The 27,001-nt window shown below is 38.0% G+C and overlaps 1 long non-coding RNA gene across 2 annotated transcripts in view; it reads left to right on the top strand.

Annotated features, from left to right (window-relative positions):
* Positions 1-27,001, top strand: part of LOC133236637 (uncharacterized) — a 59,568-nt gene that overhangs the window by 24,241 nt on the left and 8,326 nt on the right. The window contains exon 3 of one of the 2 annotated variants that reach the window (XR_009732957.1): positions 10,521-10,853. The exons of the other annotated variant lie outside the window; for it this stretch is intronic. This is a non-coding gene — a long non-coding RNA (uncharacterized LOC133236637). Of the gene's footprint in view, positions 1-10,520; positions 10,854-27,001 lie in introns of those variants that run through there. 2 annotated transcript variants of the gene reach the window in all.

The following is a 27,001-nucleotide window of genomic DNA, read 5'->3' as shown; positions in this document are numbered from 1 at the left end:
CTGACCCCATGATCAATAGAGCGGCTCATGGTTATAGAAACAACCCCTTGTGTATTAATCCATGGGCTTAGCCTTAGGGATCCCAAGCTCTCATCAACTAAACAAACTTATCTCAATGAGATAAATGATAGATAAATAGATGATAGATAGATAGATAGATAGAATTGCTCTTTCTTGAGAGCAATTCTTACTCAAAATGGCATCATCTCTTTGGCTATTTCTTGTTTGTAAATTTCAAGGAAAAGTGATGAATAGCCTCAAAGTTTTCCTGAAAGCTCTGAGAAAGATAGAGTTTGAATTTTATTCTCCATAAAACTCCAGTTGTGCTAGTAAATAAAAATTGGATTTTATGATGCAACTCTAATGAATGTTATCACTTGGAAGTTAAGATCAATAAGAAAAGTACTGGGAAGGAGTCATGTAACATTTGTATTTGATACTTGCTGCTGCTGCTGCTAAGTCACTTCAGTCGTGTCTGACTCTGTGCGACCCCATAGACGGCAGCCCACCAGGGATTCTCCCGTCCCTGGGATTCTCCAGGCAAGAACACTGGAGTGGGTTGCCATTTCCTTCTCCAATATTTGATACTTAAGCATTGACAAATTCCTCCTTAAAAAAATTGACCTAGGAAGACACATTAATTAAATTCATCTTTCCATCTATTCTTTGTGGGAATTAGGCACAGCAAAGTCACATGGAAGAACAGCAGTTTCCAATATTTTATGAATCACATGCTTTATTAATACAAATCTGTATGTATGGTTCAATACAAAGGAGTATATTGGTTCAATTATACGAGTTAACAAGAAGGACTTTCTAAAGAAACCATTAATATATCCATCAAGCATTTATTAGAAATCTTTACATAGGTGCTGAAAGAAATACAAAGATAAATGTCACCGTCTTTGCTTTCAAAGAATGTATAACATCTGCTATAAAATTGGTGGTTGTAGAAAAAATGATGGCTTTTTGTTTAAGAGAATCCAAATGGAACGTAATGCAAAATAAAATTAATCCACTTTGAATGTTTATGTGTGATACTTCAACCAGTTCTACTCAATGTTATCATCTCATATGATTTAAATATGATTCAAACCTATACGCCCAAGAACATATGTTTTTTTGTGTCTCCACGATAACCTTTCTGTCTGACATGAAATCTAGCCCCGAACAGAGTTCCTGAAAAAAGAAACAATAGGGGCAGTTATAACTTACTTTTATAAAAAGCACTCAGTTGAAAGATGACATTTAAGCTACGTTTCACTCCAAGATTCCTGATGTCACTACAGTTAACAATGCTTAATTTATCCAATTAGTTAGTTCTCCAAGCCGATCTAAATCATCATTTTTGCCGCAAGACAAGAAGTAGAATTTTAAAGGTGCTGTGATGAATGCCTGCAAAAGAGTATACCCAGGCTCTGGAAACTTTAAAATTTTTTAATATTCTGATTGAGACACATGAAAGGAAATTTTATAACTGACTTTCTTACTCAATTTTTATACCTATACTTACAAAGACAGTATGTAATACCTCCACTAGGAGATGTTAGTATCCTTCTTACAGAACTGATGAAATCGAGACCCAGATAAATATGTATTTTTGGTGCTGGGTGTGCATATATACATTTCTAATGATGCATGTCTCTGTACTATGCATCTGTATCCTTGGGATATAAATCTTTTACCATGTTATGAAATTTCATGTAAGTCCCCAGCATATATTTTTGATCAAACCAGTTTATATCATGACAGATGGTCTATCCATTGCAATACACTTAATAATCTGAGGCTTGCATTGGTGCCATAATGATAACATTTCATCACTGTGTTCTCCCCATGGACTTGGAACAGATTGAAACTGAAAATTAAGTAGCACCTCATGCCCCAGAAGTCCATATATTAGGTAGCCAGGACTCCAGAGATGTGGTTAGGGCAGCAGATCCTCCTTAATGGCCTCAGAGAAGTTGTCTGTACACTTATTTTGATGTACTGAACTTAAACAGCAGGGAGGCAGCTTAAGAATATCTGCCTTATGGCAAATTGTATAAAAGCCTTTCTACCAGAAGATTTGAAGACAGCAAGAGCAGCAGCAAGCAAGATGGTTATACTTCTGAACTTCATTTTAATTATTATTATTACTATAGTAAAATAAAGTTTACCAAATGAACATTTAATGGTATTGGGCAAGGGAAAGAAGCAAACATTTCTTCAGGAAAATCTGAGATAGCTGCAGCCCCTCACAAGATTCTCTCCTGTGAATTGTAGGGCTTTCATAATGTGTGACCTTGTACTATTTAGGAAAAAAAAAAAAGAGAGAGAGAGAGAATATTCCTCTAAGAGCCAACACCTAAAATATAAAACACAACTGATGTTCCATAGAGTCTGGATAGGGTGTGGTGAACCTCTGAAGTTAGAAACAATTCTGACGTCTACGCCCTGGAAAGGAATCGGGTGATGGATGAGATGGAAGTTTTCCAAAAAAAAAAAAACAAAAATTAACTTCAGCCTTCCCTTCAATGAAAACATTATGCATTCATCCTGGGAATTTTTCTTTGGGTTGCAATTTTTTTCTCTCCTTATTTGCTATGTGCTAGATGTCTCTGAGGTGAGTCATGATGACGTATTAGCAAAAGAACACAATAGCCCTTTGATTGGCACCTGCTATGCATTTGCCTGGCATCATGCATGCAGCATCTCATTATTGTCACAATGCCCCTATGAGCTTGACATTACACTGATTGGGGAGAGGAACCTGAGACTCAGAAGATATAAGGAATTTGTGAAGCTGGGACATGATCTCTACTTAGCTGACTCTAAGAGCTCATATGTAGTCACGGCACTGTACACATTCAGAGGCAATCTGTCACCTTCAGACTGACATTTAGTTGTCCTTTGAAAAATAAGAAAAATACCAGAAAACTTTAGTCTGGTGTCTGCTCCCCAAGTTAACTTAAAAAGCAACAGATCATACACAGTCCTTCCTTAGGGCACAATAAAGGGGAAATACACAGTGGGACTCATGGGATAAGACATTATTGATCATTTCAAGAGTTGCACACAAAAAAGAACAATAACTAAAACTTATGAGCCTTTTCCAAGTGACGCACACTCTCCTAGACAGGTTACATGTGTTGTACTCTTTCTAAGTGTTCAGGAGGTAGGTGTTGCTATGATCACTCTTTTCCTGCTGAGGAGATCTTAACCGTATAGCCAAATAAGAAAGTTTCTAAAGGTGGAATCTAAACTCATGCCCAACAGACTCTCCCAGAGTCTGGGATTTCTACACTCGATTGCCTTGAATAGCGATTTGCCTCAACTTTTGTTTTAATTTTTATTTTATATTGGAGCAATAGTTGATTAACAATGTTGTGTTAGTTTCAGGTGTGCAGCAAAGTGATTCAGTTATATCTTAATATTTATATATTATTATAAATATATATATATATAAATATATATTTATATAAATATATATATTTATACACACATACACACATGTATCTGTTCTTTCTCAGATTCTTTTCCCATGTAGATTATTGCAGAATACTGAGCAGTTTGCCCTATGCTCTACACTCGGTCCTTGTTGGTTATCACTTTTAAATATATAGTGTGTACATTCCACTTTATATCCAAAGGGATTGGGTCTAGCTCTCCTTAAAAGTAAAGAATACTACCAAAATGTAGCTGCTTTGAACCTGATGGAGGGGAAAGCAAATAGCTCCTAAAGGAGCCCACTCTTTCATGTCCTTAAACCATTAGAGCAGAGTGAACCATTACCGGCAGTGTGTCGGGGGGGAAATTGTTCAGGAAGATATTTACCACTTCCTGTCCATGATGTGCCCTTAGGGGTTCAATATATATTCCTCTGCCTCTGAAATCTGACATAACAGCTTTCCTCACTTACTCTACCAGATTGCCTAATTCCTACTTTTGGAGATAGATAAGGCAGCATTGTTTTCATGTTTAATAGCTTTGATATAGCAATGCATTTATATTATTCAAAAATAAAAAACAATTACAAAATATAAAAATATGTACAGTGAAATGTTTTTCTCCTGCCTTTGATCCTCCCCATCTCTCTCCCCTTCATATTCCGTGACCTCACAAAAGCACTGTCTACTATGTATCCTTCCAGAGTTTTTTAAATACATATGAAGCAAATATGAATATATATTATTTCTCTGTGTTTTTGGACAAAAGTTAGCATTCTGTGTACATTGTTCTGCACACTTCTTTTTTTCTGATTATTTATTCAGAGAAATTTTCTATATCAGTATGTGATTTTTTTCTCTCTCTCTCTCCTTTTGTTAGTATCACTCCCAGTATCCCATTGGTTGGGTGACTATAATTTACCTAAATCCCAGTAACGGAGAAGGCAATGGCAACCCACTCCAGTACTCTTGCCTGGAATGTCCCATGGACAGAGGAGCCTGGTAGGCTGCAGTCCATGAGCCTTAGCGACCCATGAGGTTGCTAAGAGTCGGATACTACTGAGCAACATCACTTTCACTTTTCACTTTCATGCATTGGAGAAGGAAATGGCAACCCAATCCAGTGTTCTTGCCTGGAGAATCCCAGGGACGGGGGAGCCTGGTGGGCTGCCGTCTATGGGGTGGCACAGAATCGGACACGACTGAAGCGACAGCAGCAGCAGCAGCAGCAAACCCCAGTAAACTCTGGATAGACATTTGGATTACTTCCAGTATTCTTGCCTGGAGAATCCCAGGGAGAGGGGGGCCTCGTGGGCTGCTGTCTATGGAGTTGCACAGAGTCAGACACGACTGAAGTGACTTAGCAGCAGCAGCAGTATTACAAATACTGATATACTGAATAACCTAGAATATATTTCATTGAGCACACCTGCAGGTACATCTACAGGATTAATTCCTGAATTGAAGATGCATCAAAAGTTATACAAATTCATAATTTTGGATGGGTAGAACCAACTTTCTATCTCTAACAACTGTACTGTTTCAGGGGTTCCCAAACTTTTCCTCATCATAACACTCAAAGCAAATAAAGTGGTTTATACTTGGGATAAACTGGAAAAGATTTGAAGCCTTAGACTGATTGTGGCCAAAGGCAGCAAGCCTACTAGTTCTAACTGACCAGGATCCATTGGGCATCAGAGACCTGCGGGAAGTACGCCCAGCACCAGGTCCGGGAAGTCCTGAGGCTCTGTGTTTCAGTAAGCAGTGCATGACGCCAACTTCCCCTCAGTGTCACCAATGAAGAGTTGGAATTTGAGTTAACCTGATAGGTTCAAACAATGGTGTATCTACGCAGTTTTATTTTAAGTGAGATTGATTACTTTTCGTATGTTCCAGTGTTTTTATAAGCTTCTTGTCTATGAACTGCCCAATCTATTTTATTTTCTATTCAGCTGTTTGTCTTTCATTATTGACTTTAAGAAGCTATTTTTATTGAGAAAAAAAACTCATGCTGCCCATGATATGAATTGCAGTTCCTTCCCCCCCCATTTTGTATTTGTCTCTTGACTTTATTCATGGTTTTTTGCCTTATCGCTTTTGCGTGCAGAAGTCTCTTTTCTGTTTTCTCATGTTGTCTTTTGCGATTTGGATTCTGAGTTGTTGATTAAAGGAGACTTTCCCTGCTTCACATTTACAAATGAATTTTCCTACTTCTTCCTACTGTTTTTATGACTTTCATTCTTGAATGTTAAAAAAAAAAAAAAAAAAAAACCCTCCATTTGGAATTGTTTCTGATGTTTGGTGTGAAATATGGATTCAGTTTTTCTTTTTTCCCCAGATGGGTTATTCTACAACACCATTTATTGAAAAATCCATCTTTGCCTTCACATTTGTTTTAATTTTTCTTTGTGTGGATTTCTACATTGTTTTAAAGTTTATTTCCAAAGATATTGTTTTGCTGGTTTTGGCTGTTTTAAATGTTTTTCCCATTAGGCATTTTAACTGCTTGCTTTTGGTACATAATAAATTTATTGCTTTCTGTTTATTATTATCTATGTCCCATTACTTCCCTGAATTCTCTCACTCTTTGTAGTGTTTTGGTTGATTCCCTTGGATTTTCAAATGTTCCCTCATGTTATTGCCACATAATTACAGTTTATAAAGTTTTTGCTTCTTCTTTTCCTTCGGCTCGTCTGTTTTGACTAGTAATGCTAATACTTTGAGTTTCCCAGGTGGCGCTAGCGGTAAAGAAGCTACTTGGCAGTGCAGGAGACATAAGAGACACAGGTTCGATCCCCTGGGTTGGGAAGATCCCCTGGAGAAAGGCATGGCAACCCACTCCAGTATACTTGCCTGAAGAATCCCCATGGACAGAGGAGCCTGGTGGGCTAGAGTCTGTGGGGTTGCAGAGTAGACATGACTGACGCAACTTAGCACGCACGCAAGCTAATACTTTATGGTATTCTTCTCTTGATCTTGATTTTATTTTATTATTAGAGTATAATTGCTTTGGGCTTCCCTGGTGGCTCAGACAGTGAAGAATCTTCCTGCAAGGTGGGAGACCTGGGTTCGATCCTTGGGTTGGGAGGATCCCTTGGAAGAGGGCATGGCGACCCACTCCAGTATTCTTGCCTGAAGAATCCCCATGGTCAGAGGAGCCTGGAGGACTACAGTCCATGGGGTCACAAAGAGTCAGACACGACTGAGCAAATAAGCACGTAGCACATAATTGCTTTACAATGTTAATTTCTGCTGTATAATGAAGTGAATTAGCCATATGTATAAATATATCCCCTCTCTCTTGTATTCTCCCTCCCGTCTCACCCCCATCTCACCCCTCTAGGTCACCACAGAGCTGAGCTCCCTGTGTAGTACAGCATTTTCCCACCAGTTATCTATTGTATACGTGGGCAGTGTATATACATCAATGCCAATCTCCCCAAGTTGTCCCACCCTTCCCTTCCCTCACTGTATCCACATGTCTGTTCTCTACATCTGAGTCTCTCTTGCTGCCCTGGAAATAGGTTCCTCCATACCATCTTTCTAGATTCCACATGTATGCGTTAATATACAATATTTGTTTTTCTTTCTCTGACTTCACTGTATGACAGACCCTAGGTTTTGATGACTATGCTTCTAGTCAATCTCCAGTGAGCACAATGCTGACTTCTGGACTGAGATCAATCTATGTTTACTGTATGTAAAAGGTGTCCATCTATCCTCATTTAACTGAATGTGTTAGTGAGGAATGGCTATTGTATTTTGCCAAATGACCTTTCATCATATATGAAAATGATCATAATTTTTCCCTAATATTATAAACTACATATAAACATTTTTCCTAATAATGAACCATCATTGTACTTCTGGAGTAAATTCCTCTGTCAAAATAATTATTCTTTTTGTATTCTTTTGGGTACATGTTCTTTGAAATGGTGCCCTCATTTTTTTTTTTTTTGGTAATAGATTAATCTATTCATTTTATTTGTGTATAAAACATCTTTGTCAAGTTTTATTATCAATTTTGCACCATTTTCCCAGAAACAATCTTAAGAAATTCTTTCGTCTGTTTCTCTCTAGAAACGTTGAAATATCCCTGGTTTTATTTGCTTTTAAATTCCCTTATGAAAGTGACTAACCCTGCAGCTTTGCTGAAAATAACCTTTTGATCATTTTATCCTCTATCATTTTTACTGAAGTAGTTCTAAATATTTAGATTCTTATTTCTTGATGTCATTTAGTGTAAATCATATTTTCCTTAAAAAAGTCTTACTTCATCCAACTTTTTCAATTTCATCATCTTAAGATTCTTTAATCTCCCCAGTTCCTGTGTGGTTAATTCTTCCTTTACTGTTGAGTTTTGTTTCTTTGTTTTTAATCGCAGTTTTCTCTTTCCTGATTAACTAATGATTTTTCTCTCTTTTTTTTTTTTTTAAGACAACCAGATTTTGTCTTCATAGATTACAGCTACCATTTTTCTAATTCATTGGAATTAAAAAACATAATAGTGACTCTGTCATCAACTCCATCATTTTAACACAATAGCAACCCTAGGCAACATGTAGATGAATAAGCCTGTTGGTGGTCCTATAAAACTTTTTTATGGATACTGAATTTTGAATTTCATACAATTTTCACATCATGAACCATTATCATTCATTTTTTTCCCCCAAACATCACATAAGCTGTAAGCAGCATTCTTATTTTGCAGGCCATACAAAAATAGGTGTTGGACCAGATTTGGCCCATAAACTGTGATTAGCTGGTACCTACTCTACCCAATATACTTTGAATTATAATGGTATCTATTAGTTTCCTAATATGAACAATAGTAACAATTTTGCTATACCCGCCTTCCTTTATCTTAGTTTCTTTATCAATATTTTCTTCCTCATTATTTTACTTTGTATGTTAAATAATCTTGAAGAAAATTTACCTGATCATAAGATATGGGTCTCTTCCTTTCTTTTTTATTGAATATCTTTTACATGTTGCTGTACTGACTTCTGACCTTGTTTGTGACTATGGAGAAACATACAGACAGCTTCGTTGTTTTATCTTATTCTTATACTTAGCGTAATCTTTTTTCTCGATCACGCAAATGATCCTCTTGCTTAAATCTTGGAATTTCGATAACATTATTAGCATAGCTATCGTGTTGCTGTATCAGTTTCAGTATTCACTAGAACATTATCCTCCCAATGTAAAAAATATTCAAGGCATATTAATTGTGAATATTTTTCTTGATTTATTTCTTTAAGATAAGTTATTTTCCATTTTGTTGCTTCTGTTTTTTTTTTATCTTCAGAGATTTCAATTATACATATGTCATATTTTTAATTTTTGCTTCTTTTCTGTATCTCATTTTATCTGTAACCTTTCCAGTTGTTTTATTTTGCTGTTTCTAATTCATTTTGTTAATTCGTCTCATTTCTGTAATTTATTTCCTTTACTATATTTTCCATACTGTATGTTCTTCAATAGTGTTCCTTGCATTTTCTTAATTTATGTGCTGATTTTGGTTTTTCTTCAATTTTTCCTGAGTTCTACCAGTTCAATTTTCATTTCTTTCTGGTGTAATTCCCTCTTATCTCTGAATTCTAGTATTACTTCCCTTGGGCTTCCCTTGTGGCTCAGCTGGTAAACCCGCCTGCAATACAGGAGACCTGGGTTTGATCCCTGGGTTGGGAAGATTCCCTGGAGAAGGGAAAGGCTGTCCACTGCTGTATTCTGGCCTGGAGAATTCCATGGACTGTATAGTCCACAGGGCCGCAAAGAGTTAGACACTACTGAGTGACTTTCACTTTCTATCATACACTTAAAAAGGATACTGCTTCATATTCTTTTACTTGCTGGTAGAGACTAAGGTCAAATATTTAGTCTTTGTGTCACCATTTTTCTCGTGAGTATTCATTTCGGAATGAGTTTTCATGCTGTTTTTCACATTTGTTTTCACGTAAGAATTTTGTACGGTTGTTCTGCTGGTTCTTTTCCTATTAGTTGTCATTGAATACGTTGGATTTTCTTGGATTAGTATCCTCTACAGAGTTGATGGGAAAGGGAGGCAGTTGTTGCCAGAGTAACCATTGACTTTTTACTACAAAAAGGATCTTTATTTGCTGCCACAAAGATAGATAGTTCTCTATACAAGTATGGCTCAAGTACGTGAACATGTTGCACCCCTAATCCCTCTGATTTTGAGTCAAATGCAGTGAAGGGGAGGGTTTTGTCAATAGCTTGTTGACTGTAGTTCCAGCAGAAAATTTTTTTCCAAACAAGATTATAAATTTTAAATTGAGGGTGAACCCCTCATCTTTAAGAACTATTATAATTTTGCTATTATCCTCTGAGCTCTACTTCTGTGGGGCCCCTTATCACTCTTGACATTTCATAGCTTCACTGCCTCCCAAGAGAAATCTAACATTTTTTGTTTTTTTACAATTCCCAAATCCCTTGCTTTTTTTGGATTATATTTATCTTCCAGGTCTGATAAAAATTAGAGTTTTAGAGGTTTTCGCTGTTGTTTTTCTGCTGTATGATGTCCAGGAGCAAAGAGGAACTATGATGACTTTCCCAGCCATATTTATACAGGGATTCTATTAACATTATGCTTTGAAAGAGTTAATCGAAAAGGGTGCCTATATCTAGCTTTCAACAAATGGAGTATAAACTTTAAAAAGCAAATACAAAATTGTGATGCGACCATGAAGATTTGAAACTTCCAGGAGTAATTCTAGAGTAAAAATCTAAAGAATCAGCAAAAATGATGGAACGTAAAAACCATAGGAATTCAGATAAAGAGAAAATTGAGCATTGATAGGCTCAGTGATTGAAGGGGTTGTATGGGAACAGAGATTAGAAGGATTCAACGAAGGCTTGAGCAAATGTCACTGGTATTCCCACCTATAATTTTGGTCTAAGAACCTTGGAAAATTCTTTCTCTCTTACCATTCTGTATTCCTGGTTGCTTTCCATCTACCTCAAGATATCTCAAACTGTGAAGAAAATGAAAAGAGATAGAGCTGGTTAAGGGAGAGGAAGAAGGTTTCAGAATAAAAAACATATATATATTTTTTCTCTCTATGTCTCCAGAGTTTATGCCAGTTCCCCAGAACCAAGCCAGGCTCCCAGAGGCATTCTGGACCGAGAGTTCTTGGCACGGACAAGATTTCCAAAAGACAGAAGTGCCTTTGAGCCATATCCTGGCGCCTGAAACCAAGCCAAAACAGCTTGGACAGTGAGAAAAGTGAAGCAGCTTCAGAACATTCTGTGTCGCATATTTGTTGCTGGCCTCTTTGCTTTATAATCTTTTTAAAAATTATGTTTTCCTCCTGGATATTTTAGTCTGCTTTTATTAGTCACTTCAAGGAGGATCATATAAAGGCTTAGGGAAGGCTGGTCGCTCATTCCTCTCCATGGCCTCCAGTGCAGCACCCTGCCTGCGCTCTCTCCACCACTGTTTACTTATAAGCTTGATTTTGGCAGCCAGTAAGTTTATTTTACATTTTACTGAAGTGTGAGGGGAAATACTGATAGAAAAACTAAACAAAACCCCTCATGAAATGGTATCACCAAATGAGCAAAGTACCTGAAAAAGTCAAACATCCGGGTGCCCAGAACTCAAAGGCTGATTTTTCTTCCCTATAAGGCACCCTCAGAACCTCTTCCTAAAACTGGCTGTTGATAAGATCATCTGAAAATTAATCACTAGTGGAGAGAGGGCTGTGTTCACTGTCAACCTACCCTGCAAGTCTGGGTCCTTGCCTCCCTGAGTTTCTCCTGTGTTTCTGTGTTCACCAGAAACTTCAGAACAGGGGGCACAAACTTCTTTGCCGTTGCTTTAAAGAAATGGGAATGCTAGCTCTTCTGTCTAATGAAAGTATGATTTTTATTTGCCTACGATAGCTGCTGCTGCTGCTGCTAAGTCGCTTCAGTCATGTCCGACTCTGTGCGACCCCATAGACGGAGGCCCACCAGACTCCCCCTGGTGATTATTGAAAAACAATCTAAAATAATTTCTTCCTCATATGCAATGATGTAGCTCATCATAAAATATTTTATAAAAGAAAAATTTCAATGGACACATGTAAAGTGAAGGGTTTTAGAAATCTGGACAACATAATTTTACATAATTTTTCTATAAAGCAAGTCTCTAAGAGTAGACATTAAGTGTGTGTCTGTGGAGGGGTGGCATATGTATATATCTATACTCCAAACTTATGTCTCTCATTAATATGTTGATGGTTGAATGATACACATCCCCATAATCATTTTGGAATAATATGGCAATTTAAAATGGGAGAAGGATATAACTTATAAGAGCAAACACATTTGCCTAAAAGGGTTATTCTATATTAGTCCAGGCCTAACGGCACCCCACTCCAGTACTCTTGCCTGGAAAATCCCATGGATGGAGGAGCCTGGTAGGCTGCAGTCCATGGGGTCACGAAGAGTCGGATAAGACTGAGCGACTTAATTTCACTTTCTTTTTTTTTTTATTTAATTTTATTTTTAAACTTTACAATATTGTATTAGTTTTGCCCAATATCAAAATGAATCTGCCACAGGTATACATGTGTTCCCCATCCTGAACCCTCCTCCCTCCTCCCTCCCCATACCATCCCTCTGGGTCGTCCCAGTGCACCAGCCCCAAGCATCCAGTATCGTGCATCGAACCTGGACTGGCTTTCAATACAGAAGCTTAGTCAGACAATAGAGAACACCCAAGTCTCCTACAAGTGAGGCTAATCAGCTCCAGGTAAGAAGTAACCTGCAAGAGATAGACCTTCTCTGAGGCACTGCACAATGGAAAGATTAAAAGCTGAGGGTTGAGAAGACACTCGAAAAACACAAAAGCTTTCTGACAAAACAGTTCCCACTCACTTAAAAAAAATATGTAGTGTACAGATCATAACCATAGCAACAACAAATCTCAAATCCAGCTCAATATCTAATGAGATTAACATTAATTCCCATAGTAAAGTCCCAGCAGGAAAAAAAAAACAAAACTGTACCCATTTCTAAGAGTAAACATTATATGTCTCAGTCTGTATTGTAGTACACAAGATGTCTTGTCTTTATAAAAATTACGAAGCATTAAGAAAGAAAAAGTTTCCCAAGAAACAAAGCAATTCTTAAAAGCTCAGATATGACACAAATGTTGGAACTCTCTGGCAAGGAATTTCAAATAACTATGAATAATAGGCAAAAGCACTAACTGGAAAGATAAGTAACATGTAATATCAATTGGGTGATTTCAGGAGAGAAAAGCAAACTGTAAGAAAGTATCAATAGAAGTTTAGAAATGAAGAACAAAGAAATGGAGATAAAAAGTACTTCTTACAGACTTATTAGTAGACTTAGCAGGGTCAAGCGTCATAGTTTTCAGGACAGCCATACCAGAATATTATGGATGCGTGACTTACACAACAAAATTTTTCCGCATAAATGGGCAATCTAGAAGACTGAGATCAAGGAGTTGACAGGGCTGGTTTCTTCTGAGGCCTCTCTACTTGGCTTGTGGATGGTCATCTTCTCCCTGTGTCTTCATGCGAACTTCCCTCTGTGTGTATCTGTATGTCCTAATCTCCTCTTGTAAAAACATCAGCAGTATTAGAGTAGGACCCAGTTAACAAGTTCATTTTAACTTACTTATTTTTTGAAGAGGTCACCAAAACAGACCCTGTATCCAAAACAGTCATATTCTGAAATGCTGGGATTAGGACTTCAACATATAACTTTTTTGTTGTTTTTTGAGAAAGAGAACAACACAACTCAGCATATAGCACAAAGAAAGTTTCAGTGAACTAAAGATAAGTCTACAGATGGGACACAAATTGAAACTGAAATAAATGAGAAAAGGGAAAACCCAACAGAAGAGATCACCAAGAGATGTGAAACAACATCAAACGGTTTAACATACTGTAGCTCAGATGGTAAAGAATCTGCCTGCAATGCAGGATTCAACCCCTGGATCAACCCCTGGATCAGGAGGTTCAATCCCTGGATCAGGAGGATCCTCTGGAGAAGGGAATGGCAACCCACTCCAGTGTTCTTGCCTGGAGAATCGCACGGGCAGAGGAACCTGGTGGGCTGTAGTCCATGGGGTCACAAAGAGTCGGACATGACTGAGCAAAGTCTAGTTAACATATACGTAATTAGAATCCCAGTGTTTGACAGTATATGCTGAATCATTCATTACAACTTTCATTTAAAAAGTTTTTCTTCTCATTTTTTTTAGAACTCGCTTTGTTGTACAGGTTTAATTTCTATCATCCAATATTTTGTTTACATATTTTCACACTTTCTAGTATAATGTTGGCATTGAAGGGTCTAAATTGGTGTTTGAATATATCTTTAGCCATATATCATAATAATATTTTAAAATCAATTTATGATTATTTCCTAAATATTCTAAAATTGAGAATATTATCAGTATTTCATTGTTTTTTATTAATTATAAAATTTCCAGCAGTACAGATATAACTATAAATAATAAGCTTTCTCTAATTTACCTCAAACCAACTTTTCAAAGTACCAACCGCTAATAGTCTCTTTATTCTTTCAAATATTATTTGATTCATATAAACATACATTACATTACAAAGGCTGTAAATGTCTACCTTGTGGGAGTATCATAGGGAAATATAAATATTTCCCTATAGTAAATTCCAGAAGAGGGTTTCCTAGGTCAAGGGGTATGTACATGTTTAATTTTGATAAGTACTCTCACACTGCTCTCCACAAAAGACTATACCAGTTCATACAACAATAGTATATATTCAAGAACATTTTTCTACACTCTGGCCAATCTTAATGTATCAGTTCAGTTGCTCTGTCGTGTCCAACTCTTTGTGACCCCATAGACTGCAGCATGCCAGGCTTCCCTGTCCATTTCCACCTTCCAGAGCCTACTCAAACTCATGTCCATTGAGTTGGTGATGGCATCCAACCATCTCATCCTCTGTCGACCCCCTCTCCTCCTGCCTTCAACGTTTCCCAGCATCAGGGTCTTTTGAAATGAGTCAGTTCTTCACATCAGGTGGCCAAAGTATTGGAGTTTCAGCTTCAGCATCAGTGCTTCCAATGAATATTCAGGACTGATTTCCTTTAGGATGGACTGATCAGATCTCCTTGCAGTCCAAGGGACTCTAAAGGGTCTTCTTCAACACCACAGTTCAAAGGCATCAATTCTTTAGTGCTCAACTTTCTTTATAGTCCAATTCTCACATCCATACATGAGCACTGGAAAAACCATAGCCTTGACTAGACAGACCTTAGTTGGTAAAATAATGTCTCTGCTTTTTAATATGATATCTAGTTTGGTCATAGCTTTCTTCCAAGGAGCAAGCGTCTTTTAATTTCATGGCTGCAATCACCATCTGCAGTGGTTTTGGGGCCCCCAAAATTAGTCTCTCATTGTTTCCACTGTTCCTCCATCTATTTGCCATAAAGTGATGGGACTGGATGCCATGATCTTAGTTTTCTGAATGTTGAGTTTTAAGCCAGCTTTTTCACTCTCTTCTTTCACTTTCATCAAGAGGCTTTTTAGTTCTTCTTCACTTTCTGCCATAAGGGTGGTATCATCTGCATATCTGAGCTTATTGATATTTTCCCATCAATCTTGATTTCAGTTTGTGTTTCATCCAACTCAGCATTTCTCATGGTCTACTCTGCATATAAGCTAAATAAGCAGGGTGACAATATACAGCCTTGATTTACTCCTTTCCTGATTTGGAACCAGTCTGTTGTTCCATGTCCAGTTCTAACTGTTGCTTCTTGACCTGCATACAGACTTTTCAGGAGACACGTCAGGTAGTCTGGTATTCCCATCTCTTTAAGAATTTTCCATAGTTTGTTGTGACCCACACAGTCAATATTTTAATTTATAATTTGATGTCAGTGATATTTAGTAGATATATTTTAATCTCTAAGAAGCTGGGTTTTTCCCATTTTTAGTGGTGACTCCTTAATCTTTAAATATTGTTCCAAAATTTTTTAGCAGCAATTCAACAATGAGAATGTGATTAGTCAAAGTTTTACCTTTTAAAATGTATTGATGTTTTCCTCTAGAGCTTTTAATACCTTTAAAAATGAATTATCTTTTCTCTGTAGAATACAAATTAACATCTGCAGTTCAGTTCAGTTCAGTCGCTCAGTCGTGTCCAACTCTTTGCAACCCCATGAACCGCAACACACCAGGCCTCCCTGTCCATCACCAACTCCCAGAGTCCACCCAAACCCATGTCCATCAAGTTGGTGATGCCATCCAACCATCTCATCCTCTGTCGTCCCCTTCTCCTCCTGCCCTATCATTCCCAGCATCAGGGTCTTTTCAAATGAGTCAGCTCTTTGCATAATGTTATTATTTTATTTGAGGGGTTCTTGATACCTGTATTTTGTATCTAGTCTTTCAAAACTAAGTTGTTTAAAATTTGTACTACTATGTTCTTTTCTTATAATGTTTATAATAGTTTTTATTTAGTTAAAATTTCTGTGTATTTCTGACATTAGAGACTCCTACTCTGCTCAAGAAACAAGTCAACATACTTAGAGTTTACATGTCAGTGATATAGTGTGTATATATATGCATTTTTTTTCTTGTGAACAGTCATAAGTTAGGGGAAGAGGTCATTTGTGCAATATTTCTTTTTGTTTCTTCATACACATTTTTACATCTTCTTTTCTCTTGTAAAGTTCCATTGTTAATACAGTTTGACCGTAAGAGTTCACTAGAGAGAAATAAAATTCACTCTACCTGTGAATTAGCACATGCATAATTCTTTAAAAGCCTACCACAAGCATCTCTCTAAATAACTCAGGGGTTCACAGGAGATATTGGCCGCATCTTCTAACCTTTAAGCAGGTATTTCCAGCAGTGCTCCAATGTCTAGGGTACTTTCAATCCTTTATTCAACCAGAGAATCTCTGAATTTATTAGAGTTATATAAATGGGATATCAGATAATGTTTTATTAAAATAAAGATTTTGAAAATAAAAAAATAATTTATTGGTTCATATTACTCTTATTCAAAAAAATTCATGCTGTTCAATAATGATTATACTCCTAGCCTAATTTCCACATTAATTATCCCAACTTATTTCCTCTTTGACATCTATTTTGTCCTATGCTAAGTCACTTCAGTCGTGTCTGACTCTGGGCGACCCCATAGACGGCAGCCCACCAGGCTCCCCCGTCCCTGGGATTCTCCAGGCAAGAACACTGGAGTGGGTTGCCATTTCCCTCTCCAATGCATGAAAGTGAAACGTGAAAGTGAAGTCGCTCAGTCATGTCTGACTCTTCGCGACTCCATGGACTGCAGCCTACCGGGCTCCTCCACCTATGGGATATTCCAGGCAAGAGTACTGGAGTGGGGTGACATTGCCTTCTCTGATTTTGTCCTATAGTCATATTGAAATACTCATCAACCAAATATAATCTGATGTAGCAGATATTTTTATCAACTCAATGGACATGAGTTTGAGTAAACTCCAGGAGATAGTGAAGGACAGGGAAGCCTGGTGTGCCGCAGTCCATGGGGTTACAAAGAATCAGACACGACTGAGACTACACAACAGTAAGTAAAGAACTATTCCAGGTTCTGGCTTATTTCCCTTCAACTCAAATTTGGAGAGGCCTCTGTAACTAACAAAAAGTTTGACTAAATATCTTGAGGAGGAACAAAACGACTGAGTCCCAATGTAGGAAATGGCTCCCAGTGGGAGAGCTCCGGGGTGCACATATACAGTCTGGCCTCGGGAGAGCTTTCTAGGAGTTCCCCTTACTCTCATTGCTTGTACCTTTTGCTCCACTGGGCAGCCAGGAGTAATACATGTTGCCATGGTGCAGACCATTTTCTTCTTACTCCCGGAAACAGGCGATATTCTCCAAGGGTAGTTACTCTTGGATTAAAACATGGCTTGGTCAGAGGCACTGGCTGATTATCTCCATAGTCAAAAGATGCCTGGGGAGGTAGAGAGACATTGAGTAACAGTAAAATCTCTCTGTCTCTTTATTTCTGAAGTCATATTTATTACAAGAAAAAGCCCAAAGATGTGAACAAATAAAATCATCCATAAGTCTCATCATCCCTGTATATTTACACCATTTTATATTTCATTCCCTCTTTCTTTACTGATTTATAGAAGTGAAATTATATTTAGATCAATTTTGTGCCATGTCTCTATTATTTTATATTATAAAATTGGAATTGATATGTAAATCTTTATATGTTGTTACTTGGTTGTTTGGTCATGTCCAACTCTTTTGTGATCCCACAGCCTGTAGCCCACCAAGGTCTCTGTCCAAGAGATTTGCCAGACAAGAATACTGGAGTGGGCTGCCATTTCCTTCTCCGGGAGATCTTTCTGGCCCAGGGATTGAACCAGCATCTCCTGCATTTGCAGGCAGATTCTTTACCGCTGAGCTACCAGGGAAGCTCAAATCTTTACATACTTCATTTAATTTTCTAGGAGAAGGGGGCGACAGAGGATGAGATAGTAGAATGGCATCACTGACTCAGTAAACACAAGTATGAGTTTGAGCAAACTCCAGGAGACAGTGAAGGACAGGGAAGTCTGGCACACTGCAGCTCATAAGGTTGAAAAGAGTTGGACACGACTTAGTGACTGAACAACAACAATAGCCACACCACCATATGCTTGTTCTTTCTGTTCGCACTTCTCTTGTATTTGGTTATTATAATTGCTTCCATATTTATTCTATTATAAATGTTGAGGCATGTATCTCTCTGCATACATACATGTTTTAAGAAGTTTCTCTTAACACAATTTCTAGGTCAAATAATATAAATAATATTTACATATTGGTAACATTTATTGAAGGATCACCGTATGCTAGTGTTCTACATGTTTCATGCACATTAACTCATGTAACCTTCACATCCATCTCCTGAAACCAGTACTGTGATCATCCCTAGACTGGAGGCAGAATCTGAGAGACACAGGGACAAGGTTAAATAATTTCCTTATGGCTAGATGGGAAGTGGCAGAGTTGGAGTTCAAATACAGGCTCAAAGATGTAGAAACACATGTGAACAGGTATACTGGCTGAGTATCAGTATAATCATGATAATCATTCAGTATAATCATTCAGCATGACGCATGGGGCATACTATCACATCAATTCTCCATTAAAATGGTAGTGTGGCATCTTTATAGCAGAGAAAGATAGGTATCTACTTTAGGCAAAAGAGCATACATGCAGTGTTTTTGTTAAGAAACAATTTAATCAATCTATGAAATATTTAAACTATTTAGGCAGCCTGCAATTCATATACCTACATTCCCTGTGTGATGGAAGAATTTATAAGGATCACAAAGACACCCTAAGTCTCAATACAAACATTATTACTGGGAAAATATTTTTTTTAATGTATAACTGTGTTTTTAATTTTCTTTGTTAATTTGCAATAACTTATAAGTCATTTAAGTAAGAAAACACTCTCAGAAGAAATTATACATTAACTGTCATAGAAAATAGTTTTTTCTCCCTCTTTAATTTCTTTTGTGTGAATGACATGTCAGAGGATAAGGCATGGCAAGCACTCAAATTCTTCATGGACCTAGTGGTACCAAATGCAGTAGCAGCTTTGCTTAAGCAAAACTCCATGGCATTGTTCTTAGGTTTAGTATTTAATGAGTTAAGTTTTCATCCACATTGCCTATTTTTCTACTGAACCCTGCCAAAAATATTCTGGCAGATGGTAAAATAATAAAATTGCTGGCTCTAAAATCCAAAATCTTAGAGATAATTAGAAGACTTGATACAGGTAACATTTATTAGTCATGAAGAGCTTGACAGCAAGGAGGATTTTTCAACCCACACAATTTTGAAAGGGAAAAAAAATTTCTCTTTCTGAACACTGATCAAACTGTGACTCTGTGAACTCTGTGACATGAAGGGAGAAACACACTTCATAGGATTTAGTTGGACAACTTCTTCACTGAAGCACAACCTAAACAGAGAGAAGGAAATAACGCCTTTTAAAGGTGACTCCATTTACAGAACAGCGACAGCCAGTGTGAACCATCTTTGGAAATTTCCTTCTGTTCTAGTTAAACAAACTGCAAGTTCATTAGGTAGAAATGAGCGCCAAGAATAATCTCGCTAACCATTAGATAGGTTTAAATGAAATAAAATGTATGTTAATTATCAGTTTTCCTTCTTTCTTAACATAAGCATCATTCTTAGGCTGGGAAGGCACCCAGGAGCATTTGCTGGTTGGAGAAGGTTAAGGTTTTAAAATTTGACCACTCAGCTCTTCACACATAAATGACAGCGGTTACGCCATCCATATTTTACCAAAGTCAAGTACATTTTACAGGTATAAGAAATTCAAGCAATCCTGCTGTTAACCCTATAGAAGAAGGGGTACATGGCATTGGTAATCTGCTTTGGGGTTCAAAGAGTATAGTTCAGGCTGCTGTGGCTTGATCATAGACAAATGCCATCTTCCTAGAATCTAAGTGTTTTCCAAACTGAAAGGGGCTTTAAAGATCTCCAGTTGCATTTCTCATTTTTTAGAAGGAAAAAAAAATTTTTAACACTTCATGAAATGAAGTGACTTGCACAGGCTATTCCCGGAAAGCCTGAGACTTGATCACAGATGCCCTGATTCCTCGTATCCTGCTATTTCTAGTGTTATGGCTACAAGTTTGCACGATAAAGTATCTGCCAGACTCACCAAACCTGGTGACCCAAACTGTATCCTGTGAATACACGTAAGAATGAATAACAGGCCCAAATAAAATTGCAACGTGTAAATTTTTAAAAGTTAAATTCAAGAGTGGATAATATATTGAAAGCCTTGAAAAGGGAGGAAACAAGAAAGGAAGGAAGAGAAGCATTTTTTTGTTTGTTTTTCTAGTTGAAATATAACGACCTTTAAAATAATATTTCAGAAAAGAATGGTTGACTCTATATATGTTATCAAAACTTGGGATTCATTCTTCTGGCTTATGAAAATGGAATGATAAATTGCCAAAGAATGAAATACAGCTATGCAGATGAGAAAAGAGATTTTTCACACAAAAAAAATTATAAATCTGATATCTCTGGAGAGAAAGGCAGTTAAGTTCCAAAACCAAGTATCATGACTGATAACAGATATATTTAAAAATAATAGATTTAAAGTAAACATAGTCTAGAGGCGTTAAGAAACAATCCATTGGAAGTAGAAATCTTGTTAGAGCATCATAATAATAGTAAATAACATTCATCTGGTACTTCATACGCACAAACACTATTCTAAGGGCTTTAAATACATGAACTCATTGGTCTCCTACAACATGTCTGTAAAGTATTTATGTTTATTCCTCTCATTTTATAGATATGAAATGAAAGTACTGCTGGATTAAATTGCTTATCTAAGATTGTAACACTACTAATAATATAACTGAAAAATGAACCCAGGAAATCTGATTTCAGAATCCATGGTCTTAACTTCTATGCTATTATGGTCCTTATCCTCATACAAAGATAATAAAATAAATAGAAAATGTATCCTTAGAAAGTTGCTTCAGTCTCTCATACAGCACTGAGACGATTGCAGAGGGGCATCTGTACTATAATGGTGCAAGGGTCTTGTTCAAAGAAAATTGATCTCAGAGCAAGTTGTAAGAGGCTTGCTCTTACATATATAGAAGGTATGTTATGAGGTGACTTCTGAAAGAAGGAAGAAAGGAAGGAAGGGGAAAAGGGAGTGAGGAAAAGAGTATGAAATGTGTGCTGTGCTTAGTTGCTCAGTTATGTCCAACTCTTTGCAACCCCACGGACTGTAGCCCGCCAGGCTTCTGTCTCCATGGGATTTTCCAGGCAAGAATACTGGAGTGGGTTACCATGCCCTCCTCCAAGGGATCTTCCCAACCCAGGGATTGAACCCAAGTCTCCCATACTGCAGGCAGAACTGCAGGCAGATTCTTAACCGTCTGAGCCACCAGGGAAGCCCAAGAATACTGGAATGGGTAGCCTATCCCTCTCCAGGGGATCTTCCCAACCCAGGAATTGAACCAGCATCTATCCACCTGCACTGCAGTAGACCCTGGTTTGAGTCCTGGGTCAGGAAGATCCCCTGGAGAACAGATAGACTACCCACTCCAGTATTTTGGGGCTTCCTTGGTGGCTCAGATGATACATATATGTCAATGAAATAGCATAAGTAACAAAAATAAGGCACAGAACACTTTGATGGCAAAAAAACATATAAAACTAATGGTAAAAACCCATTGTGGACTTTCAGATTAAGCTACAATAATAGCCATTGCTAACATTTTAACACTCTTTGTGTGTGAGTGTGTGTATGTGTATAAATATGTATAACTGAAATGCTTGTGTTCCTCCCAAAATTCCCATGTTGAAGCCTTTGTCACCAATGTGATGGTATCTAGACATGGAACCTTTAAGAGCTAATTAGGGTTAGATGAGTTCATGAGAGTGGGGCTTTCGTGATGCAATTAGTGCCCTTATAAAAAAGACACCAGAGATTGAGTATCTCTCTCTATCCATACCCCTCAGTACTGGACTATAATAGGTTTACAATACTTTTTACACAAATAATACATTAAAAAAAAAAAAAAACATTTTTAATCTTATAGTACAGTACCTTGAAGACTACAGTGGTATAGTACAATAGATGTCAGGGGCCCACAGAGAGGAAACAGGCAAGTCAGTCAGTTCAGTCACTCAGTCATGTCCGATTCTTTGCGACCCCATGAACCACAGCACACCAGGCCTCCCTGTCCATCACCAACTCCTGGAGTTTACCCAAACTCATATCCATTGAGTCGGTGATGCCATCCAACCATCTCATCCTCTGATCGTCCCCTTCTCCTCCTACCCTCAATCTTTCCCAGCATCAGGGTCTTTTCCAATGAGTTAGCTCTTCGCATCAGGTGGCCAAAGTACTGGAGTTTCAGCTTCAACACCAGTCCCTCCAATGAACACCCAGGATTGATCTCCTTTAAGATGGACTGGTTGGATCTCCTTGCAGTCCAAGGGACTCTCAAGAGTCTTCTCCAACACCACAGTTCAAAAGCATCAAGTCTTCTGCGCTCAGCTTTCTTTATAGTCCAACTCTCACATCCATACATGACCATTGGAAAAACCACAGCCTTGACTAGATGGACCTTTGTTGACAAAGTAATGTCTCTGCTTTTCAATATGCTATCTAGGTTAGTCATAACTTTCCTTCCAAGGAGTAAGTGTCTTTTAATTTCATGGCTGAAATCACCATCTGCAGTGATTTTGGAGCCCAGAAAAATAAAGTCAGCCACTGTTCCAACTGTTTCCCCATCCATTTGCCACGAAGTCATGGGACTGGATGCCATGATCTTTGTTTTCTGAATGTTGAGTTTTAAGCCAACTTTTTCACTCTCCTTTTTCACTTTCATCAAGAGGCTCTTTAGTTCTTCTTCACTTTCTGCCATAAGGGTGGTGTCATCTGCATATCTGAGGTTATTGATATTTCTCCCAGCAATCTCGATTCCAGCTTGTGCTTTCTCCAGCCCAGCGTTTCTCATGATGTACTCTGCATATAAGTTAAATAAGCAGGGTGACAATACACAGCCTTAACGTACTCCTTTTCCTATTTGAAACCAGTCTGTTCCATGTCCAGTTCTAACTGTTGCTTCCTGACCTGCATACAGGTTTCTCAAGAGGCAGGTCATGTGGTCTGGTATTCCCATCTCTTTCAGAATTTTCCACAGTTTATTGTGATCCACACAGTCAAAGGCTTTGGCATAGTCAATAAAGCAGAAATAGATGTTTTTCTGGAACTTTCTTGCTTTTTCCATGATCCAGCGGAAGTTGGCCATTTGATCTCTGGTTCCTCTGCCTTTTCTTTTTTTTTTTTAATTTGATTTTATTTTTAAACTTTACAATATTGTATTAGTTTTGCCAAATATCGAAATGAATCTGCCACAGGTATACCCATGTTCCCCATCCTGAACCCTCCTCCATCCTCCCTCCCCTACCCTCCCTCTGGGTCGTCCCAGTGCACCAGCCCCAAGCATCCAGTACCGTGCATCGAACCTGGACTGGCAACTCGTTTCATACATGATATACATGTTTCGATGCTATTCTCCCAAATCTCCCCACCCTCTCCCTCTCCCACAGAGTCCATAAGACTGATCTATACATCGGTGTCTCTTTTGCTGTCTCGTACACAGGGTTATTGTTACCATCTTTCTAAATTCCATATATATGCGTTAGTATACTGTATTGGTGTTTTTCTTTCTGGCTTACTTCACTCTGTATAATAGGTTCCAGTTTCATCCATCTCATTAGAACTGATTCAAATGTATTCTTTTTAATGGCTGAGTAATACTCCATTGTGTATATGTACCACAGCTTTCTTATCCATTCATCTGCTGATGGGCATCTAGGTTGCTTCCATGTCCTGGCTATTATAAACAGTGCTGCGATGAACATTGGGGTACACGTGTCTCTTTCCCTTCTGGTTTCCTCAGTGTGTATGCCCAGCAGTGGGATTGCTAGATCATAAGGCAGTTCTATTTCCAGTTTTTTAAGGAATCTCCACACTGTTCTCCATAGTGGCTGTACTAGTTTGCATTCCCACCAACAGTGTAAGAGGGTTCCCTTTTCTCCACACCCTCTCCAGCATTTATTGCTTGTAGACTTATGGATTTCAGCCATTCTGACTGGCGTGAAATGGTACCTTATAGTGGTTTTGATTTGCATTTCTCTGATAATGAGTGATGTTGAGCATCTTTTCATGTGTTTGTTAGCCATCTGTATGTCTTCTTTGGAGAAATGTCTATTTAGTTCTTTGGCCCATTTTTTGATTGGGTCATTTATTAAGAGTCTCATGCTCTACCGACTGAGCTAGCCGGGCTCCTCTGCCTTTTCTTAAACCAGGTTGAACATCTGGAAGTTCACGGTTCATGTATTGCTGAAGACTGGCTTGGAGAATTTTAAGCATTACTTTACTAGTGTGTGAGATGAGTGCAATTGTGTGGTAGTTTGAGCATAGTTAAACAAGCAAAAAGAGTTACTAACTGGAGAAGGGAGAGGAGGTGAGAGATGGTGTAGCTGAAGAATGATTACCAATAGGAGATGGAGGGCAAGCTGAAATTTCACTGATGCCTGACATTGATGGCACAGGTTCAGTTCAGTTCAGTCGCTCAGTCGTGTCCAACTCTTTGTGACCCCATGGGCTGCAGCACGCCAGGCCTCCCTGTCCATCACCAACTCCCGGAATTTACTCAAATTCATGTCCATTGAGTCAGTGATGCCATTTAACCATCTCATCCTCTGTCATCCCCTTCTCCTCCCACCTTCAATCTTTCCCAGAATCAGGGTCTTTTCAAATGAGTCAGCTCTTCGCATCAGGTGGCCAAAGTATTGGAGTTTCAGCTTCTGCATCAGTTCTTCCAATGAATATTCAGGACTGATTTCCTTTAGGATGGACTAGTTGGATCTCCTTGCAGTCCAAGGGATTCTCAAGAGTCTTCTCCAACACCACAGTTCAAAAGCATCAATTCTTCAGCACTCAGCTTTCTTTATAGTCCAACTCTCACATCCATACTGGATCCTTGATGGATTCAATTCTATTTACCCTCTTGAATAACAATCCAGTGATGTCTAGGTGGTAGCTCCTTTTCTCTCATCATAGATAACGTGATCCTATGTTCGAGTGGCCCTTGCCATTTCCTGCATTGTGAATGTCTGGTTCTTCTCTCTTCATTCTTTCTCTATGTCTTCAATTCCTGGCACATCTTTGCAGTACTAGCTACATCACCACTGCTTTTACACTTGCTTTCCGACACCCTGGGCTTGAAATAAAGATACTGTACTACTGTACTCTATACAGTACTCACTACAGTAAGGTACACAAAAGCACAACCACTTGTAGCAGATGCACACACAGGACAATGTACGCCAGACACATGAGCTCACTTATGGTGTTTGGACCTGTGAACACGTGTCTGCATCTTTGGAAGCTGGCAACTTGAAGGTTTGAATGTAGAGGACTATTATTAATTACAGTCACCATGCTGTGTATCACATCCTCAAAACTTATTTTGTACCAGAAAGTGTGTATCTCCTTTTGACTCCCTTCATACATTTCATCCACCTCTACCCCCATCTCTAGCAGCCAACAATCTGTTCTGTGTATTTGAGTTTGAGCTTGTTTGTTTTAGATTCCATGCATAAGTAAGATAGTCTGGTTTTTATCTTTCTCTGTCTAACTAATTTCATTTAGCATAATGCCCTTAAGGTCCATCATAAATGGCAAGATTTCATTTTTTTCGTAGCTGAATAATAACTCATTGTATATATACCATATTTTCTTTATCCATTTGTGTGTTGATGAATACTTAAGTTGCTTCCATTTCTTGGCTATTGTAAATAATACTGTAAAGAACATCAGATGCATGTATCGTTTTGAGTTTATGTTTTCATTTTCTTTGGATAAATGTTCAGAAATGGAATTTCTGGATCATATGGTAGTTCTGTTTTTATTTTTTTGAGGAACCTCCCTACTATTCTCCATAGTGCCTGCACCAATTTATGTTACCATCAAGAGTGTACCAGAAGGGTTCCCTTTTCTCCACATCCTTACCAATGCTTTTCATTTCTTATCTTTTTGAAAATAGTCATTGTAACAGGTGTGAGGTGATATTTCATTATGTTTTTGATTTGCATTTCCCTATGATTAGTGACATAGAGCATCTTTTCTTGTACCTATTTGCCATCAACATGTCTTCTTTGGGAAAGGTCTGTGCAGATCCTCTACCCATCTTAAAATCAAGTTCTTTGTGTTTTGCATATTGAGTTGTAGAAGTCCTTTATATATGTTGAATGTTGACTGCCTTTAAGATATATGACCTGCAAGTATTTACACCCACTGAATGGGGTTTCCTTTTCACTTTGTTGGTGGTTTCTTCTGCCATGCAGAAACTTTCAGTTTGATGTAGCCCCACTTATTTATTTTTGCTTTTGTTGCCTTCGCTTTTGTTGTCAAATCTAAAAAAATCACTGCCAAGACTAATGCCAGGACGCTTACTGCCTGTTTTTTCCTCAGAGTTTTATGGTTTCAAGTCTTACATTCAAACCTTTAATCCATTTTATGTTCACTTTTTTGTGTATAGTGTAAGAGAAGTGATTCAGTTTCATTCTTTTGCATGTGGCTGTCCAGTTTTCCCAATACAATTTATTGAAGAAACTCTCCTTTCCCTATGGTATATTCTTGGCTCCTTTGTCATGAATTAGTTGACCATATACATGTGAGTTTCTTCCTGGGCATTCTATTTTGTTCCATTGATCTATTTATTTTTATATCAATGCCATACTGTTTTGTTTACTATAGCTTTGTAATATAGTTTGAAATAAGGGCATGTGATGACTCTAGCTTTGTGCTTCTTTCTCGGGATTGCTTTGGCTATTCGGGGTTCCAGAAGTCTGTCCAGGAACCAAGTTCTTATTCTTGGTTGTTATTAGTTTCAGCTACCTTCACCCTTTTTCATGCATTTTTAAAGATGAGAAGTTAAAAAAGGATTATATCCCCAAGTCAAAAAACTAAAAGGCTGCA

The sequence above is a fragment of the Bos javanicus genome, chromosome 23, assembly GCF_032452875.1.
Source record: "Bos javanicus breed banteng chromosome 23, ARS-OSU_banteng_1.0, whole genome shotgun sequence".
NCBI classification, from domain to species: Eukaryota; Metazoa; Chordata; class Mammalia; order Artiodactyla; family Bovidae; genus Bos; species Bos javanicus.
The sequence above is the reverse complement of the archived record's forward strand: the minus strand, read 5'-3'. Positions and strand labels throughout refer to the sequence as shown.